Consider the following 8,447-nt stretch of genomic DNA (forward strand, 5'->3'; position numbering starts at 1 on the left):
TTACCCTATGCTTTACAAGACATTTGAGAAAGCTGAAAATCAAAGAAAAAAAAATCTAATCCTCCATGTAAACCACTGTCACTTGAATAACTAAACTGCACAAACCGTAATGCTGATGGAAACCCAGAGCAGAATTCAAACCAGTTTTAAATATGTGCAACTCATTCCTTCTGTTCTGCCAAGTCATCATCAAAAGAGGAACACACAGACACACAAAATGATTCATATAGGAAATCCAGAATACTGCAGAATTCATCTCTCTGCTGTGACAAGCTCATCCTAGTTTCATGTATTTTGTTTCCAATGCAAATAGCTTTCAAGACAGTGTTTCCATGTTTTATCCAGGCTACTTGGTATGTAGCATGAGTGACACAGGGAAGATTTAGCAAATACAGCACAGTGTTTCATGAATTATGCATTTTTGGATTACAGTCTTCAGGCTGGAGATGTCAGTGCTGCAGAAACTGTTTACACAGGAGCCAAGTTTACATCGACGAAGAAGAAGAAGAAGACAAAGAAGATGAAGATGAAGACAAGACAAAGATGATGATGGTGGAGGAGGAGGAGGAGGAGGAGGAGGAGGAGGAGGAGGAGGAAAAAAGAGATATAATATTTCAGCTTGGTACTTCTTGGTTCCTCACCAGTTTTTTGCCTGCCCTCCCTAACCATTTGTATTGCTACTGCAGTCACTCTCTGCCACTGATGGCCTGGAAGTCCCCATCACATTTTTACAAGTTTTGAGCAGAATCCTGTAAAAAGAGATGGAGATAAGAGTGGTTTGTCATCAACAACTAGGATGCTGCAGGGCTTGCTGGGGGTACAGCAAGTCAGGGCTGCCCCCTACTTTCAAAAGCTGGTGTCTGGTTGCAAGGCACAAAAAAGCCCACAGGTAATGAAGAAAATGTAATTGCACCTTAAAACTGGCATTTTTCAGCATCTGTGTCTCATTTTGAAATTCAATGCGCTGTTATGGAGAAATGAGTAAGCTGCAAGGCAGAGTCTTTCTGGGGGTACTGTTGTGTGTGCTGGGTTAAAAGCCAAGGGATAGGGGAAGCACTCGCTTGCATGGGTAGAGCAAAGCTTGGTTCCAGCTCCCTGCTGCTGGCCTTCCCTCTCACCACTGGCAAAAAGGGAGCTGACACAAAGGTAGACATGAATGCATTATGGTAAAGGACAAAGCGATGTGAACCTCCACGGCTTTAACACAAGTTTGAAAATATTCTGCTCATTTCTCAATGTGGCAGCTTTTTGCAATTAAAATCTCCTTTTTTGTAAGGGTAGCTTTACACTCAGTGTGGGGGAGCAAAAGCATAAAAACATAACATGGATGCACCTGAATAAGACAGAAATTAAGCACAAGTTAACAGAAAACAGAACAGATTTTAAGTAGCATTTTAATCCACTTCTACTCCATGACTACATCTTTTGAAGGGTTGGTTTAACAGCACAGAGGAAAAAAGGCATAATATTTTTTAAAAATAGCACAAAGGCTTTCAAAAGGTTTTCAGAGCCTTCTAATCCTACTTTGGTGTTCTGACAATCTTCCTCAATTAAATACTTCCTCAGCATCAAAGATGTCATTGGTGCTCTCAGGAGCAGTCTGCGGCACTTCTCCTTCCCACAGCCACCATAGTGCTGCCCATCTTTGGGCAGATTTCTCTGCCACATCCTGTGGGTTTGCTCAGCAGGGGAGAGAGGTATGAGCAACAGGCTTGGCTTTTGTTTGTCTTGGCTTTTTGAGTCATCAGAACTCCCCATGGGTAATTTTTCCAGTAGATTTTGGTCTCCCCATTTCTTCCACCCTTTGATATCTGTCTGACAACGCTCACTGCTACCTGTACCTGCACTATTGACAATAAATTTGATTAAAAAACTTCCTAATACTGCCAATAAGGAAGTGCCTAACACTTTTTTTTTTTTTAAAAAAAAACCCATTTATTTCTTTTATTTCCCCTTTTGGTCCTACAGAAAGTTTTGCTGACTGTAGTCTATGTTAACAGTAGGACAAAAAAAATGCTAGGAAAGGTCAGGAACTCCAAGAGATGGAAGGACACAACAGTGGCTCTACTATAAGGCTTCTTTCTGCTTCAGGCAGCACACAGTGACTGGACAAATGGGAAGCTGAAGATAAGTTAAAGGAGAAAAGGAAGGAGATTACAAAAATAAAGGCTGTTTCTCCATGGGGATGACGTCAAATCTGAGCAACTGAACTCTCACTTCCTTGTCCTTTGTCTTCGGCTTGTTACTAATGTTGGCATGCAGAAGCCAGGAAGGAAACAGAACAAAACACTTTTAGGGAGATACTGTTATTTGCAAATATCTGAGAATGCTAGTAGGAATCACCATTTTCCTTATTCATTAAGAGGTTTTCAAAAATGTCTCCTTAGCCCAACCTAAAAATGAAGGAAATATCTGAGGAAGGTTGGTTTCTCATGGTTGTTTAAAAGTAGCAATAGATACTCATTGTAGAGCAGTCATTTAACTAGGACTGCTTTCACACAAATGAGACACATTTCAGGCTCTGCCAAAACCAGGACTGAAACCAATGACTTAGGACACTTTGCTCAAGACCAGTTCCCGCAGCTTGTTTTGGCTATGGTGGCACCTGCATGGCTGCACCCACGCTGGTTACCCAAGCCTCTCTGCGGGTGTGAGCAGAGACAGGAGTGGGTTGTGCAAGGGGATGGCTGAACTTCAGCAGCTGTGCACAACCCAAATGCACCAGCTGCTGGTATAACAGTGGAGGAAGATCTCCTCCACACAGGCTGTGTAGCCAGGAGTGCTGCTCCCAGAGGTGGCACTCGGTGTGTGCCAGCCTTGCTGCTCTTACTGCTGCAGGGCTCTCTGCTTGCCCCAGAAATAATGAGTGCTCCCCTTGAAAATGAAACCCCAAATACATGGTATTTCTGCATATACTTGCAGGGGATTTACAGATAGTTTTAGCCTTCAGAGTTTGGAAGATGGAAAAAAAAATTAAAATATCATGGGAATTAGTTTCTAGATAGCTCACACACAGGCTCGTTGGGCTCTTTGTTCTCATTGTCAAGCGAAACTAAAATACCTTCAGATTGAAAACTAAAGAATCTGGCCATGCCAAGCAGGTTATAGCATGACCATAAACAGTGAGCAGTGCCTTACCAGAGAGGATTTCTTTGCTTTCCTGTGGATCCATGCCATTCCACAGCACCCAAAGTCCCTGCTCCCCAGAACATTGTGATGCAAATGGAAAACACGGGTTTGCAGCTCCTCTAATTTTTAGGCAGCAGTATTAGCTGAGCTGGAAGATTGAAATGGCAAGCCATGAGTGAAATTAGTGTATTGTGTTAGACGAAAAGCATTCAGGCTGACTTTAAGTGCCATGCATAAGTAAGACACCATTCTCTTTCTCCTGCTTAGCAATTCTTTTTCTTTATACTCCATTTACGCTATATTAAGTATTTATAAGAGATCACTTTAAATCCCCTTTGCAGTCAGCATGTGTACGTCAAGACTCATGCCCATTTGCTGAGGCCATATAGCCAGGGAAACACACTGTGGGTAATTGCTGCTGTGAGGGTTTTGACTGAACAGGTAAAACGTGTATAAGTGGCTTTACATAAAAAGCCATTTTCGAACCTGCTCTCTCTTATGTATGCCCAACTCAAATTCATTTAGCTAAGAATGCTAGCATGTGCTCAAGAAATAGGTGTTAATCTGGGGAGAACCAAGGGAATTTCATGTTTTTAACTGGAAAATTACTTTGTGCCCATACAACGAGACGATGTGTGTGCTGTGTCTGCGAGGCGCAGCATGCAGTGTGGTACTGCACCCTGTTGGTCTGTGGCATTATGAAAGCCCAACTGCATTCTCAGTACAATGTGAGGCAATTTCTTTTATATTAAACCTTTATTTCAGCCAAGCTGGTTGCAAATGCAACATAGGGACAGGTGGGATAAAAAAGAAACTCATCCTTGCAGAGAGAGTGTGACCTACAAAAGTGAGAAGAAAACGTTGTGTTAGAAAAGCAGCTGTGATCGAAATGTTCTCACTCACTAGTCAGTGGGTGGAAGCAACAGAAAAAATAATCAGCAAGCAAGGAAAAGGAAAGCAGGTTTTCATGTTACTTATAGGGAAGCAAGAAGGATGTTTTAAATCTTTAGAAGAGTGACTCAAAAGTGGGGCTCACATGGTTCAGATTTGTACAAAAGAGTGAGTTCAGGAGAACAGCATTTTGGGAACTTGGTGACAAAACTCAAATTACAGAAAAGGTAATGAAGAATGTGCCTGATTCAGTCTTATTCCTGAGTACATGGCTACTGAACTAATTTTCACTGAAAAAGATGATATCAAGGTGGCCTCCCAGCAGAGGAGGAAGAGCAGGCATCCTGGAAGGGGTCCAAAGCAAAGGACACAAGTGCCAAGGGGCTGGCAGGCTGTAGGAGGAAGAGTGTATGTGCAGTCAGAGTGCCATCATGAAGTAGACAGCAGGATTAGGGACATCACATCTTACAAATCAAGCCAGGCAGAGAGGTTCAGAGGCAGATGCTCAGTTAGGACACTCCTCTGCAGAGAAGCCTTGCCCGTGCACCCTGCTGATCATTTGGTCATATGCTCCTATGCCATTAGCAGTGTTTCATAGCTGAGCCAGGAAACAGTGCGTACTCATCATGTAGTCTTTGCCCAAGCAGCCTGCAAAAGTAACTCATCCTGTTGAACCACTGACAGTGTTCACACAAGACTGTAACTTAACCTATGTCATTGGTCTTAACAGCTCTTTCTCCATCCATTCCTACGGGTTGTCTGTGTTGTGCCACCATCTGCTTGGAGGGGACTTCCCAGTGAATGCACAGATCAGACAGCGGTTGTTATGTCCTTGCTTGCTCCCATGCTACCGCCCATCCTCCCATGTACAGAGAGCTTCTGGTCCTGCCTGGCCTTTTCTTTATTCAGTCTTGGCCTCAATGACTTACTGTGATGCTAAATAGGATAGAAATAAGCACCAAAGACAAGCAGCTGGTTACAGTTGCTTCTGGACTAGCACCTTAAGGGAATGGGTTTTAGGATGTTCATTTGGTGAAACCAGAGTCTTTCAATACCTGTTGACAGCAGTATTTTAAATCCAATCTATTGCAACAGTATTAGAAATTACATGGATATATGATTGGGTTTTTTCTCTTTAAGACACAAGTTTCAGTTACTTTTTGTCTCATTACTTCCTTGGAATTTAAACTGGGGTGCAGTACAAGCTGTACATGCCTGAGCACCCAAGTACCTGGTTGTCACTTCAGGACATGACTTGAGGTGATCTGCTGCAACTTTCCTTGGGTGTTGCATTCCGGGTAGGGTTCCTACTAGTACAGCCCTTGGAGTGGGCAGCTTTACACAGTGTTTAAACAAGCCAATAACAGTGTTTGTGTCAGCAGCTGTGACCTGCTGCTCTCCAAATGCTGACAGAGCTCAACACATGCATACAGGCAGGAGCCATGCCTCAAGGGCTGCATATTTAATTACTAATTTCTGTGAGAAACCTCAGCATTTTCTTACTCTCATTTTCTCTTGTGCCTATGTGTAGCCCCCGGCAGGACACAGCTTCATCCCAGCAGCCATTTGTCACACAGTGAAAGAGAGAGCTGCCACTGCCCCAGGCTAGAGGCAAGGAGGGAGGTGAGAGCCAAACACCCAGCCCAGCCCGGGCTTCATGCACCCACTGAGAGCAACTCGCTTAGGAACATTGCAAGCAATACACGAAGAAAGCCAGTGTAGCGAGAAGGCCACAGATGTCAGAGCAGCCGTCAGAATCACCCCACCTTAATCTGCAGAGGGGGAAAGCAAATTCAGCGCGAGGTAGAGCAAGCTGTGGTGAGGTTCACATGTGCACCACGGTCACACAGGGAAGCAGGAAGGCACAGGTCAGGCTGCAGCCACAGAAATAAAGTCTCTCAAGAGCCCACCTGACCAAACAGAGCTGGCTGAAAGCTGCTGGACACCGCAGGGCTGGCCGTGTGCTGCCAGTGGAGACTGACAGGCAGACAGACTGGGGACAGCAGGAGAGCAGGCAGCGGGTGGCCACAGCGCACCTGTGCCTCTGGGCAGCCCTGGGGGCTGCTGAGCTCCCACACCAGCCTGATTCAAACCTACACCTCTTCACCTCTCCAAGGGAAAGGTCCCTTGGATCACTAGGCTTGCAAAGTGACAGAAACACGGAGTCTTCTCCCAGTCAATACCCCAGGAGACACAGCAGGAACCTTCTCCTTCTGCCTGCACCCAGCAGGCACCAGCTGGCCTCGCACTTGGGTGCAGAAAGCAAAAGCAACCATCGTTGCCAGGCCCAGCCCCGAGCAACCAGCAGGATTTTCCTGTGTTCTCTGCCGTGGTTTTGCAGCCCTCAGCCGCGTGTCTCTGCTGCCGGGCCATGCCCGCCGGGGCACTGCCTGCCGCGGCACCCACCTGCCTGCAGCCAGTGCTGGGGAGGGTGAGCACACCCGGAAAGTCCCTCGAGAAGTCCCTCTTGTCCACCCTGAACAAAGAGCACGTCAGCTCCTCCCACCCTCTGTAATTAACAGCCAGACTGGACTTTACATCTTCCCCAACTATGAGCCAGCTTGAGGCAGAGCATTGCCACTCTGCTGGGCTCACACACAGGAGATGGAGCTTTGCTCAGGGGCTTCCAGCTACCCCTGGGGCAGTTTTGGTGTTCAAAGAGTCTTGACAGACACCATTACAAGGGACAACACCAGTAACGCCATGCAGTCAGATGGCTGAACCTTGGCCTTTCTTGTGTGATATCTGTATCTGTCCCCTCGCCAAACATCACATTTATTGGGTTCAAACTAAGGGTAACAGCAGGTATCCAAAGTGCATAAAAACAGAAACAAAGCTTCTGGGAAACTCCCCAGCTCCGGTTCACTTCTGCTTTAGCAGGTGCAAACAGCAATATTCTCTGCCACCTCAGGGCTGGATTACAGGCAGAACATAATGAGTTCTGTAGATTTGAGGAGTGGTTTAACACGCAAGGAACAGGCAAGTCCTTCAACATAGGAACAGAAGACTGGAAATGATGATCTAGCATCATTGCTCTAGCCTACTACTTTTGAAAAAGAGAAGTTTTAATTTTCATTTGACAAGTTACCTGAGACATTCAAATTTGCTGAAGAGCAGTTATAATATAGCCGTATTTCAAACCACTGAGAACAGGCTTACTCTTATCTGTTTTCAGTGTTTTCCATATCTTCCTCTTGATGAGATATTTAAGACTGTCTTTTCTTCCTGTGTGAGCTAATCCTTGTCTTTCTGCCCCCCTTATACTATGTAAGAATATCAATCACTTATCCTACTGTTCAAATTGAAAAGAAAGAAAATTTAACTCTGTTAAGCTGACTCATTATTTTATGATCTCACTCATTCCTGGTCCCTTGACAATGAATATCAAGGGAAAGTTTCAGCCACTTCATCTTCTTCAGACCCCCCTAGAGAGGTTTTTGTTATGAACACAGCCCTTCTTGCTTTATTATTTCACTATAACAATGCTATAGCAGTGCAGCCAGCCAGAGGGTGACCTCCTGCGATTAGCCTGCAAATTTGCAGGTAAATCTGGAAAAACCCTGGGTTTTTTAAGAATTCAGGGTTTGTCTCCCCGCATTACACTCACCAGGTTCTTCCCTGGTGGTGCCAGGAGGCTTCATATGGCAGGCAGACATTGCCGGGGACCATGCTCCAGGTTTGCTCAGCACTTGTCACTGCATGGCTGAGAGAGGCACACTGTCCCCTAGGAGTGCTGGCCCAAATCTCCATGACAACAGATTTGGGATGGAGACCTGGCATGCTGAGTGGCAGAAGGTCACTGCAGCAAAATAAAACCCCCAACAAAACCAAACCAAACCAAAAAGGTATAGAGGGAGGAAAAAGAGCAGCTGGGGAAGAGATCAAGGGGCATCTTGCAGCACCTTCAACCATATTGCAGTTGTGAGTTCATTGGCTCCATGTGCTGGGGCTTTTAAATCAATGTTGTAAGAAGCAATTGCCATATAGAAAGAAACCAGCCAAGTCCTGTGTATTTCTATCTGTTACTACATTTATTTTTTACTGTAATAGGGAAAACAGAGAGCAAAAATACATTTCTTGCCCCATGGATCTTGTGATATAAAGTCAGGATGAGAGACAAGAAGAAGTCTGGTAGGCAGACAAAAGGAGAAGGTACTGAGTCCAGTTCCTTATGATCCATTTTTCAACGTAATTCATTTTTAGCTCTGTTTTCTAAGGAATTGGAGAGTACAATTGAAGTGACTGCCTCTCCTCCTATCTGTCATCCCACTGTGCAAAGACTCCTGAAGCCATCCTGCTATTTTTACCAAATCTGCCAAAGAAGTAGAAGTCTCAAAGATATTTAGTTCCTACAAGGATGAAAAAATGCAGGTGATTGTAGAGAGGGCTGAGGAAGTGCCCCGGAGGAGGAGAGGAAAGGGTGGCTC

Source organism: Corvus kubaryi, unplaced genomic scaffold (genome assembly GCF_017639235.1).
Source record: "Corvus kubaryi isolate FWS band 111438036 unplaced genomic scaffold, C.kubaryi_AGA036_p1.0 137, whole genome shotgun sequence".
NCBI lineage: Eukaryota > Metazoa > Chordata > Aves > Passeriformes > Corvidae > Corvus > Corvus kubaryi.